At 38.0% G+C, this 12,831-nt stretch overlaps 1 long non-coding RNA gene across 2 annotated transcripts in view; it reads left to right on the top strand.

Annotated features, from left to right (window-relative positions):
* The window catches only part of LOC123253024, a 79,419-nt gene that overhangs the window by 50,823 nt on the left and 15,765 nt on the right, over positions 1-12,831 (top strand). The window contains exon 6 of one of the 2 annotated variants that reach the window (XR_006506535.1): positions 9,265-9,391. This is a non-coding gene — a long non-coding RNA (uncharacterized LOC123253024). Of the gene's footprint in view, positions 1-9,264; positions 9,397-12,831 lie in introns of both variants that reach the window. The other variant, XR_006506534.1, reaches the window with a different exon arrangement.

The following is a 12,831-nucleotide window of genomic DNA, read 5'->3' as shown; positions in this document are numbered from 1 at the left end:
ATTTTCCTTTGTGTATAACTTATAAAAGAGAATCCTTATGACTTCTTAGGCAAAAGCTAATAGATGAATTTAATAGTTTTCTTTGAGATCAACCACCCTCAGTCCTCCTGACCATATCTATGTAAGGAAGAATGCCAGAATAGAATCATTTGATCAATGTAATTGTCGAACATTGGAAAATGACTGAATAAACTAGTATATTAAAGTAATGGAATACTGTAATACAAGTAATGTCAATGTGGGGTATACGGATAAATTTGGCAAGACATATGAAATAACTAAAGTAAAAAAATGCTCAGTGCAATAACATATGTATTAACCACTACTCTGTAATAGAAGAAATGGATACAACAAAATCAGAATGAAGAAATGATCATGAATAATTGTTGTAGTATAGTTATGAGACTTGGATTTAAGTCACTTTGCCTTTCTAGGTCTTTAGTTCCATCATATGTAATATGAACCTGATGATCTTCCAGGTGACTTCTAGCTTTAATATTCTGTAAGGCATAAAGGGAATAACTGATACTTCTCATTTATGGCTGTTATATATTTTGATGATTAAAAATATAAATAATCATAATGTTTTGTTTAAAAAATCTAAACAGAATTAGGATTGTTCTTGCCTCAATCCCTGTTTGAAATTAAGAGAGAAGGGCAAGTTAAGGTCTGAGAAGTCAAATAGGATTAATCATTCTAACAGATTTATTTCCTCAAAATTAGATAGAAATCTTAAATCCCATAGTGTATATAAAAATAAATTTGAGATGACCTCCAGTACACAATAAATTTGTGAGCACATTGATTTGATAATGCACTTCAAAACCTATCCAGGCCTGCTCATATCCTCTCATAGATTTGCCACAATGGTCCATCTATTCTGCTGATAGTCTTCCTCAAGTTCTCTTTACATGAAGGGAATAACTAGGGAGTATCCAGGTTGTCTGTCCTTCGCTCTTGCTATGTAATCCACCCAGCTTACAAAAACATTGAGTTCAATTATATAGATACCTTGAAATGAGTCCAAAAAAATCAACTGGCTTAGTTTTTAGCCATTTCAATGGTAAATTAAAGCAATAAATTTACATTTTATTAAGTGCTTCTTATGTACCAGGTATTGGAAACAGTGAGACAGACCTTCCCTTCAAGAGTTTTTTTAGATTCTATACTAGGGCCTTGATTATCCAGAAGTTTTTTGTTTTTTTTTTTTAAAGAAATCAACTTTAAATTTACCTATACAGAGATCATATATCCTTACTTGGATAATTATGGAGTGAATTCCAGGTATTGTACTGAGTACTGAGCTTCCAAGTATGGGAATCTAGGGACCTTTTTTTTTTTTTTTTTTTGTTAAGAAATATTATCAACTATCAGCTGAGGAAAGCAGCATTTTGTGCCGGAGCAGGTAAAATTATATCAGTTCTAAAAAGAAATTGAGAGGAGCAACTAGATAGCACAATGGATAGAGGGCCAGGCCTGGAGACAGGAGATTATTGGTTAAAATCTGGCCTCACATACTTCTTAGCTGTGTGAACCTGGACAAGTCACTTAATTCCCAATGCCTAGCCTGTATCACTCTTCTGTCTTAGAATTGATACTAAGACAGAAGGTAAGGGCTTAAAAAAAAGTTGAGCAAAAGGAATATAAAATTTGTGCTTGACAAAGATATAGAGCCACTTTTTCTCAATGGTCCTTTTCCACCTGGATAGCATATTATACTTTTCAAAATATTTTGAAAATATATGAAAAAAGTATAATGAACCAGCATCCCAGAGAGGAAATGCTTTTCATTTTGTCTTTGTATTTCCAGCAGTATGTGGTCAGCACTTAATTGCTTGTGTTGCATTGGATTCAATAGTTTTTAAGCTTCTGTCTCCCCAGAAATTATCTAGTTTACACCCTTTATCCTATAAGACGAGCCTGAGAGAGAGGAAATTATTTTCTAAAGCAACAGAATGAGTTTGGGGAAGAGACAGCAATAGAATGGAAGCTTCCTGTCTGGCCCACTTTCTACTTCATTAAATCCTCTTCACACTACTTGGACCTTTGGTTACCCATCTTCCCTACTTAGGCACACATCTCCCCCTGCCACCTGGACATCTGCATTCTAACAGCCAGAGACTGCCCAAACCCCAAGTGTCCAAAGCAACTCCTTTTCCTTTCCCTGAAGCTTCTCTGGTTCTTTTCTTTCCCATCTCTACAAAGGATGCTGCTGTTCTTCCCATCATTTGTCTTCAGCTTCTGTTCTCCACTTCCTCCCACAGCCAGTGGCCAAGATTTGCTAATTCTGCCTTCCAGGATCTCTTGCTTTCAAATCTTCATGACTCCCTTCACCAGGGGTTGGCAACCTTTTTGGCCATGAGAGCCATAAACACCACATTTTTTAAAATGTAATTTCATGAGAGCCGTACAGTGCTCACAGTGCGCTCCTGTAACAGCACCTGAAAAAAAAAAACTGACTTTATGGCTCCTGCAGAAAGAGCCATATCTGGCCCTCAAAAGAACCCGATATGGCTCGAGAGCCATACCTTGCTGACCCCTGCCCTTCACCATCAACTTAGTTCAGGCCCCCATCACCTCTTGCCTAGACTTTTTTCAGTAGTTTTCCTAATTGAATTTGCTGTATCCAGCAGTCAAATTGATATTTCTAAAGCAGTGATGGGCAAACTTTTTAAAGAGGGGGCCAAAGGAAAGGAAATGCTCATCTGTCAGTCTGTGTCTAGGCAAATCTTTTGAAGTTTCATTGTATTGTATTGTACTCATTGTATTCGTCAGATTAGGAATAATGTTGCACAGCTGGATAGAACACTTCAGGGAGCCTCATCTGGCCTGTGGGCCATAGTTTGCCCATCACTATTCTAAAGCATTGATCTGACCATGTTAGTTCTTTACCCAGGAAGCTCACTGGCTCCCTACTATACTCTAATGGATAAAATGCAAACTTCTCTGGTGAGTTAAATCTGAAAATCTGGCCCTAACCTCTCTTCCTAAACTAATCCCTCATTACTGCCTCCCTCATATATTCACTTTCCAGCCAAACTGATATATTTGTACCCATCTTCATCCCTTTGCACAAGGCTATCCATGACAGACACCTTCCTTCCTCACTTTCACTTCTTAGAACTGAAAGCTTTTTTGAAGTTTTAGTTCAAGCCATCTCAGGCAAAATATCTTTACTGATTTCCCCTAATTATTAGTGCCTGGTACTCAATAATGACAGCCAGATGGTTCAGTGGATAGAGTGTTGGGCCTGAAGTCAGAAGATTCCTCTTCTGGAGTTAAATCTGGCCTCAAACACTTAGTAGCTGTGTGACCCTGGGCAAGTTACTTAACCCTGTATGCCTTAGTTTTCTCCTCTGTAAAATGAGTTGGAGAAGGAAATGGCAAACCCTTCCAGGATCTCTGCCAAGAAAACCCCAAATGGGGTCATAAAGAGTCAGACATGACAGAAAATGATTGAACAACAAACCCCCAATAATTGATTTATATTCATTTTGTATATCTCACTAAACTTACTGTGTACATGTATTATTCCCCTTCTCCAATAGAACATAAACTCCTTGAGGGTAATGCTGTTTTTATTTTTGTTTTTTTGTTTTGGTATTTTCAGTACCTTGAAAAGTGTTTGGCATATGGTAAACACTTATTCCTCATTAAACAATTTGCTTCTCTTTCAACAAGAAATAGAATGGGTCCATCAAGAGAAAGGGTTTCTTTCTAAGTTTTTGAAAGACACTTTTGCAAACAGCTGTATTGCTAATACCCTGTGATCTTCTCTTTAATCCTAAGGAAACATCTGAGCTAAGATCTGTCTTTTGTTATAAAGTTGATAAAAGAAACCACTAAGGTTGTATCTTGAAAAAAAATTATAAAGGAAAGAAATTGCCCATTGCTGTATCATAGGTATTACTTTCTGAGGAAATTTATTTTCTGTCATATACTACTCTTCTGAATACAGAAAAATGGTGTTTTCCATTTTTCATTCCTAGTTTCTTAGGCAGATATTATCAAGAGGTTGTATGGGAATATCTCATTAAGGAGGGATTACCTGGTCTAGTTGAACCCATTTGATCTGTGGCTGAAATTATTTGGCATCCTTTCTTTTTCTGAAGCTCTGAGTGCTCTGAGTGTCCCACCTTCTGCTGGGCTTCATCTCAGCTTAGACCCTCTCTCTGCACTTTTAACAATCAGATAATTGAATGATCCTCAAAAGGATCTTCCTTTATATGTTACACAATGCCACTGTTGTGAATGGCTTTAACATCCATGAAGAATGAGTTCTTCATCTTCTTAACCTGTATCCCTTTGACCCATCCAGTCTGTCAGCTGGTGACACAATGAATGAATAGATCCCTGGCTCAGGAGTCAGGAAGTCCCGAGTTAAAATCTGGCTTCAGACACTAGCTGTATAGCATTGGGCAAGTCATTTAACCTATTTTCTCAAGGAAAAATTAATTTATTAAAGTTTAATTTTCATTTTAGCTTTAGATAGTAATAATAGCATCCACATAACACATAATAGGTGCTATTACCCACATTTTACATATGGGAGAATTGCGACCGAAAGAGGGTAAGTGATTTGCTCAGCTAAGTACACATTCAAACTCAGGTCTTCCTGACCTCAGGTGGAGCACTCTATAAACTGTGCCAACTACTTGCTTATAGTTCTGGCTTCCTAAGTGTTCCTGGAAATTAACAGCAACAATAATAATAACCAAAACTCTGCTTACTGAACTGTTACAGAATTGTGATATTTCACTTCATCTTTTTTTATTTCATTTCTTATTGGTTCCTCCTGACATTTCACAATATAGTTGTTCAAAAACTTTTCCAGTCTCTTAAATTATGTGACTTTACCTTTGACATTCCTCAAATTTCAGCCTCACTAATCTCCTTACTGGAAGCTAGACAGCATGAGAGTACAACTTTGGGCTTTGAGTCAGGAAGACCTGAATTTATATTTGATTTCAGGCACTATCTGGGTGACTTAGGGCAAGTCACTCAACCCTGTTTGCCTCAGTTTCCTCATCTATAAAATGAACTGGAAAAGGAAATGGCAAAACCACTCTAGTATCTTTGCCAAGAAAACCCTAAAAAGGGTCCAAGAAGAGTTGGATGTGCCTGAACACAACAACAATCTTCTTATTGAAAAATAATTTGTCAGTCAGATATTGTTCTTTTGGTTTCATTACTATAATCATTAATTTAGGACTAAAGGGGGCTTTATCTGGCTCAACCCCTTCCTTTTAAAAATGGAGAAACTTAGTCCCCAAACACTCAAGTGAGTTGCCCTTGGTCATAGAGTAAGTGATAAAGCCCGGGATAGGCATCAGGCATGCCCCTACACCTGTGTGCCTCACTGGCTTTGAGTTTGATTCCCTTTTCACCTTATCCCAAGAGTTCAGTCATATAACAAACTCAAACAAAACAGCCATCACTATTTTGTGTATTGTAATAGGCATAAGTTTAAAAGTAGATGAGTAAGCAGGCTAGGAAAAGCCTTATCTGGAGGTCATGGACATTCTGAATGGAATGCAGGGGAAGGAGAGAGTGGCTTGTGCCTGAGAGAGACTCCCTGGGGGTTGGGACAAAAAAAAACTGTGGCTGACCCTGGGAGATCTCAGAGCTAGGGGAGTTGTATCCAGATTCCCTGGGATCCTGGAGAGTGGTGAAGGCTTACAGCAGAGGACATCAGACCTGCAGAGCAGCACTGAGTAGGAAGTGGTTTGTGATCTGGTGGACAGCATTACAAACTTTCTCTCCCTGCCTGGATACCTTGGATCACCTGATCCGGTGGAGTTGTCTCCTGGTATCCTGAAACCATCCCTGGATTAGCCATGAGATCCCAAGTAAAGCCACCCTCAGGTGGCTAAACTGACCAAACCTGGCTGGAACCAGGTTGGGAGGAACTTTCCCCTTGTGTCTCCAGTATTGCTTTCTTTGGGCCCTGTCTTGCTTAGATCTTAGAAGAGTTTAGTTAAGTCCCTTTCCCTTGACCCTGTGGTTTGCCCTTAGTCTGTTAGTGTAGAAAAACTCTATTCCCTTACCTTAGTTTGTCCCTGATTAAAATGTGTTATTAAACTCTTGCCTTTACTTATCAGCTTCCATAGGCTCTTCTTTTTGATGCTGGGTGGCAGTTGGAAGCCAACAGCCATTTCTGTTACAGACATCCAAACAGCCATTATAACCCAGTCTCCCTACTTGTTGGGCCCCTTCCCGTCATTCCTATCTCCCACACACCCACCTGGACCCATATTTACTGTTTAAGGCACCTTTCCCTTGTTTCTTCCTTAACAGTATTCCATCAGAGCTAAATTTTGAGTCAATTGGGTTTCGAATCCTGAATGAATACTAATAACTTTCCTATTTTTATTAAAAATGAAAAAGACTATTATTTTAATTATCCTTTTCCTGGAGATAGATTTGTAATTACCTTATACTTTTACAGGATCTGGTTATTAACTGTTTTAAAAAAAAAGATTTAATGAATGTTATTTCCCTTAGGTGCTTAGGAACTAATGAAAGTCTAAATTTGTAAAGGTATCTGTCAGATTAAAGAATCTAAATTGGTGGAGGAGGGTAGAGTAAGAAGCCAGCATTCAAAGTTAAAAACTTTAAAAGCTACTCTATACTCCTGCAAGGAGCACACAAAAGGGCAGGATTTCCTGATGATTTACAACAGTAGGGGTTAGTTTTGCACTCCCAGTGGACAGAGCTATGAATTGCAGGTACCTAATCAACTGGAACCCATTCTACTTTCCCAACACTTGTGACTAATTGCTTAGAAGTGGAAAGTTACTTTAGCTTTTAGAGAACACGTTTTCTATACTCCAGTTGTGGTTGAGAGAGAACCCATTGGCAAATTTGGAGCTTAATGAGGAGACAGTGAAATAGGAATGATGTCTTCTGAATGATGCACTAGAATGATCAATTTGATTTTTCTCCCTTTGAAGTAGGGTTCAGACTTCCATGATCCTACAGATTTTCACACAATAACAAAGAGGAAGCTGAATGAAGAGCAAAGAATTAAAGAATCAGAGAAGTTTTATGAGTGAGTGGGAGAGGAGAGAGAGAGAGAGAGAGTGTGTGTGAATCTTAGGCAAAATCCATCCCATTATCATTTTACAACTAAGGAGGCATACCTAAAGGGAGGATATGACTTATTCAAGGTCATACAGGTAGTAATTGACTAGGGTTTGAACCAAAGTCTTTTGAATACAAATCTAATACTGTACAACATATTGCATTTCATGAACCTATGTATGGGCTTGAGAATTAGTATTATTTCATTTGAAGATTAGCCTATATGACTGGTTAGGTCAGGGTACAACCTATAGTGTAGCTGAGCCCCTGAGGAAGTCCCAGAACCAAATATAGGGCATGTTGACTTACCAGATACTAGTGATTTGTCCTTCAGATTTCAAATAGTCATTGTTCTGTGATAAAACTGCCCATCTTTAGATTTAATTCAATTATCACAGTTCTGAGAACATTGCTTTGGAAGACACATATAATGGTATCATCTAATGGGTCATTTAGGTAAAATTTGATCTTCCCAGAAAATAATGAATAAAATTAATCAATTATTCCAGAAGTTTGTAAATACTAGATAAGAAAATCTTTTATAATATATTCACCTAAGTAACTAAATGAACTTCTCTGTAACTCTTCTTATGGAAAAGGTAGAAAGCCATGGGTTGAATGGATTTAGTAGATGAACTTTAAATTAGTTGAATGATTAGACTCAATAATTTCTCATGGCTCAGTGTCAAGTCAGAGAAGTGCTGGTTCTAGTCAGATGACTGGGTTCAAATTCTACCTCTGATATGACTTTTGTAACTTTGCCACATCATTTAATTTCCCAACACTCAGTTTCCTTATTTGTAAAATTGGGGTATTGAACGAATTGACATGAGTTTCCTTTTAGCCTTAGAACACTGGGTTTGACAATTAAGAGGCCCTGGGTAGAATCCTGCCACTTACTACTTAGTGTGATTTCAGGCAATTCATTTAGCCTATCAGGAACTCATTTTCTTTATCTGTAAGATGAGGAGGTTGGGCTGGATGATTTTAGATCCTTTCTGACTCAAAATCTATGAAATCTAAGAATTTGTCAGGAGGCCTCCAGTGCAGTCCCAGGGATCTGTGCTCAGCCTTTAGTTAACTGTTGGCAATGAGAATATCTGCATTGGTTAAATGGAGAGGGAGTTGGCCTTAAAACCAAGAGGAAGACTTGGGTTTGAGAGTTGCCTCTGACACAGAATGGCTATGTGATATTTGGCAAGTCCTGAGACCTCTTAGTGCTTTGGACAACTCTGTAGGACTGGAAGTTGCAGCAAAGGTAATCTTGCGGGGGAAGATTCCTCGCCCAGGAGTTTACTGGGTACCATGAAAATCACAGGTGCAACCCTCAATCCTAATCACTGACATTGATAAAGGCAAAGATGACATGATAGTCTAGTCAAATTTTCAGATGACCCCAAGCTGATAAGAGTCAGGATCCCAAAAGTTCCATAGACTAGAACTTTGGAGAAAATCAACCCAGATAAAATCTAAATTAGGATAAGTGCAAACTCTCTAACATGTGGGTTCCCAAAATCAACCTCAAGCTTATGACAAAGACATGCTTAAAGAGACATGCTTAAAAGTCTGGGACTTTAGTGGACTGATTGCTCGATAGTTGCTTCAACAATGTAACCTCCACATGGATGTGGCCACAGCTTCAGTAATAAGGAGGTGATAGTTCTTATATAGTCTGCCCTGATACCATCATATTCAGAGAACTGTCAATGACATCAGTAAGCTAAAGAGCATCCAAAAGAGAGCAATCAAGAATATGCCAAACAGGATGAATCAATGCCATCTGTGGCTTAGCTAAAGGAACCAAGGAGGATGCTTAGCCCTTCAGAGTGACAGGATTGGTATCCTCAAGTTTCTGAAAGGCAGTCACATTGGAAAAGGGATTTATTTGATTCTCTTTGGCCCCAGATGGTAAAGCAAGAAGCAATTGGTAGAAGTTAAAAAGAGACCAAATTAAGCTTGCTTTGAGGAGGTGCTTCCTGTCAGAGTTCTGCATGAGTGAAAAGGGCTATCTTGAAAGGCAGGAGGGTCCCTCTCACTGGGGATTCTTCAAACAAGCTAGACCACTGACAATTTTTAGCTATGTCATAAACAAGATTCTTGTTTATGCATGGAATGTAATAGATGACCATTAAGGTCTCTTCTAACTCTAAAATTCTATGATTTTTTGATTTTGTACCTCAGGCTTGGGTCAGCCACACGCGGCCTGTGCTGCTGGACATCCCAGAGGACGCCCCATCCCCAACACCTGCTAGGATCAGGCCTTGCATCTCTAGCGCTGGGTTAGAACTGGACTGGCTTTGAGTAGGAGGTGAGGTAAGAACATGCTGGCTTTTGTGTACAGATTAATCATGTGAGCAATGATTAGCAGGGCATGCATTTCTACTAGTGATTTGGGATTTAGGTTGATTGATCAAAACTCACGACCAATGGCACATATTTGACCCACAACTGGTTTGGGGTTAAGGTGAATAGCTAATTGGCTTGCACAGAAATCAACCAAGCATCAACTCTAACCGAATCAATGATCACTTATAGATGAATCAAGACCATAATAATAATAACTCATTGTGTACAATAGGTTGCAGTTCATAAAGCACTTTCCTCATGATATCTCTGTGAAGTTAGTATTATTATACCCATTTACTTATAAAAAATGGGAGCTCGTGAAGTGAAGAGACTTATCTAAAGTCACAAGGCAGCTGGACTTCACCCAATTCTTCTGCTTCCTTATCCACATCTCTTTCCACTATACTTTTGAACCAAAAGATCATATAGTTGAATAAAGTACTTTCTTAATTGTATTAAACAACCTTGTTTCTAAATAGAACTGAACACGAAACAGGGTAGGGGGCTATGTAGAACAAGGTAAAAAACTATGATCAGCCATGGTCACCATGTCTTTTGACTTTGTTTAAATATTTTTCTTTTTGTCAAGACAAGTGATTAAGAGGAAAATTACTGTAGTATAAAAACAAAAGGCAACGATAACATTTTAAAAATATATCACTATCCCAAATGTCCAATCTTAAAAGGAGAAACTAGATCAGAGATAAGTTACCTTAGACCAATGTTGGCAAAGGTTTTCAAGTTTGCATGCTCAGACTGCAATTTCAAGCTGCCTGTGAGCTCCCCGACCCCTTACCTCCCCCTTTATCCCAGAGAGTGGAGGGAGGAAGTGCTCACTTTGGGTGACTGGACAGAGGGGCAGGGCATGCAAAAAATGTCCTTGGGTGCTGGGAAGAGGGGGAACAGAGTAGGTCCCTGAGTGCTGACTCTGCACAGGTGCCAATACTTCACCAACACTGCCTTAGACTAAGGGTAGGCCTTAATAAAATGAATCTTTTGGTCAAAAGTGACCACTGTTAGTAGTCTTCTCCTCTTCTTTTTCTTCAGATTTGATCTCTTTGTCTTCCCAAGAACCACCACTATCTTCAAGGGCCACAACAGTATTTTAAGTCTAATCTCATATCTGAACCACTATTTTATATGGCTTCTCCCTAACTCCACTCTGTTCCTCCCCTAGACTAGTTGTGGGATCTTTATATAGTAGGCAACAAATGGTTGTTTTTTGAATTCTTCAATCCAAAGAAGCAGGGTCTGGAATGCCCAGGTTGGACTAGATGATTTCCAAAATCTTTTCTTCCTTTAAATCTATGGTCCTATGATCCTTTGATAATGCATTTTAGTGTCTTAAAGTCAGACAATTCTTCCTAAAATAATTTTATCCTAGATTGAGAAGCATATTTTTTCTTCAATCACTGAATAAAGGAACATGTCAACAACATCTAAAAAAATATTTAATATATTTGAAAAGTGATGCACATCATTCTACCTCCGTGGAACACATATGTCCACAAAGTAGGATTGTGCTTCTAGATTACCTCACTTAACACTGAATTTGAAACATCAAATGGAATATAGTCCTAATAATTAGGGTTGGCAAATGGTAGATGTCTTGTATTTTTATAACACAATTGTAAAAGAAAGTGCATTTTCAGGGGGGTTATGATCGATGACTGCATGTGGCACTCAGCATAGAACTAATAAACATATTCGCTTAGTACAGTTTTTAAAGAACATCAAACTGGAAATTCCCATTGTAACTCTAGTAGGCAGGAGTCTTAGACTTGCATTCCATTTTGCTCAGGCAAGTTAATTCAATTCTGTTTCATTCTATTAAAAGTTTAAGAATTAATTAGAGGAGGGCAAATCACAGCTTCTGATCTTTCTGTTAAATCAGTCACAATGATGTTTGTCTGTGAATGAACAATCCAAGCACTGACCATGAAAAACAGGGAGAAAATTGTGAATGAGACCACAGAGAACACCACTCTCAGCAAAGTTGCATGGATTAAAAATTCAGTTTGAGCTAAAGCTTCAACTCAAATGGCTCCAACACTGTTATTGACTCGATGTGTGTTACTGGACTCTGCAAAAGGACTCTCTGCAAGACTTGATGTGCCCCCTGGTGGTATTGTGATTAATCCAATCAAAGACTTATTTATAGAGTATCAAAATAAACACAACGGAGTTGATTAGATAGACAAGAGACATGATACCTTTCATATCTTTATTTTGTAGCTACAGTTGGATGAAATTGTTTTAAGTCATTGTTAATACAATGGCTTAGATACACTTCCTTTTTAAAAGTGAATTGTTATGTTACAAAAACAAGCATTCTTTTTTTTTTTTTCATTTCATTGAGTGACAGTAGGTTTCTAGACTCTCAAAATCAAGAATATGGCTGTGGTTCATCCACATGAAAGCACTATGCAGCAGAAAGAAATCTGGAAATTTAGATCCCAGCCCTGCTTCCTTTAGGCTGTTGGTCAAGTCACTTAACTAACCTCTGTAGGTCTCTTGACTGTAGGATTTAGCTAACTGTCATCTCAGATCTCTTTCCAAGTCTAAATTTATGATCCTCTGAAGTCATTTAAATTTTCTGGGCTTCAATTAAAAAAATTTTTTAAACTCTTGAATCTAGAGGTTGGGTTAAATGATTTCTAATAACCCTTGTTGTTATAGATTCTAAAACTTGCTAAAAATGTAGAAAGCATTACTATCAATAAACTCATAAGTTTAGTTCATTCACATTCTTATTCTGCATTTCTCAGCAGTTTGATTATTCAATTGAGTTTTATCATAAAAACACTGCAAAGCACAGCCTGAAACACTATGCCTAGTGGTAATCATCTAAGACAGAGAGAACAGAAATAAGATGATGTAGTGATATGAAAGAAGCTGTCTGTAGAGGGAAGATTGACTGCAGATCACACAGAGGCCCTTTCATTCTTATGTACTATCAACAGCTTTTTATTTAGTGGTACTACTAATTTTAGAGCTGGGAAGACCTGAGTTCTATATTTTTAATCCATCAATAAACATTTATTAAGCATCTACTCTTAAGATGCTTGAGAATTCATATGCAGAAGAAAAAGAATAAAAAAAAATGATCCAAGGTTGAGAGTTGATATGGTCACTGGTGAAAAGGATAGTGGTGCTAATAGTGCCAGTAAGGAAGGAAAGTAATTCCCTTGTTGAACATGGAGGTGACTATGTCAGATCAAAGGCTGGTCCTTCTCCTTGAAACACCAGCTTTTATGTCATTCACATCAACCCCATCCCCTATCCCTTTTCCCCCTCTTATTAGCCCTACCCCCATAATCACCTTTGTTCTTTAAATATCATTAATTAATTTTCTTCTCCATAAACTATTCTTGCATAGCTTAGATATTCTTCCATCTCAAA

This window comes from Gracilinanus agilis, chromosome 6, assembly GCF_016433145.1.
Source record: "Gracilinanus agilis isolate LMUSP501 chromosome 6, AgileGrace, whole genome shotgun sequence".
NCBI classification, from domain to species: Eukaryota; Metazoa; Chordata; class Mammalia; order Didelphimorphia; family Didelphidae; genus Gracilinanus; species Gracilinanus agilis.
Note: the sequence above shows the minus strand (reverse complement) of the source record. Positions and strands in the feature narration are given on the sequence as shown.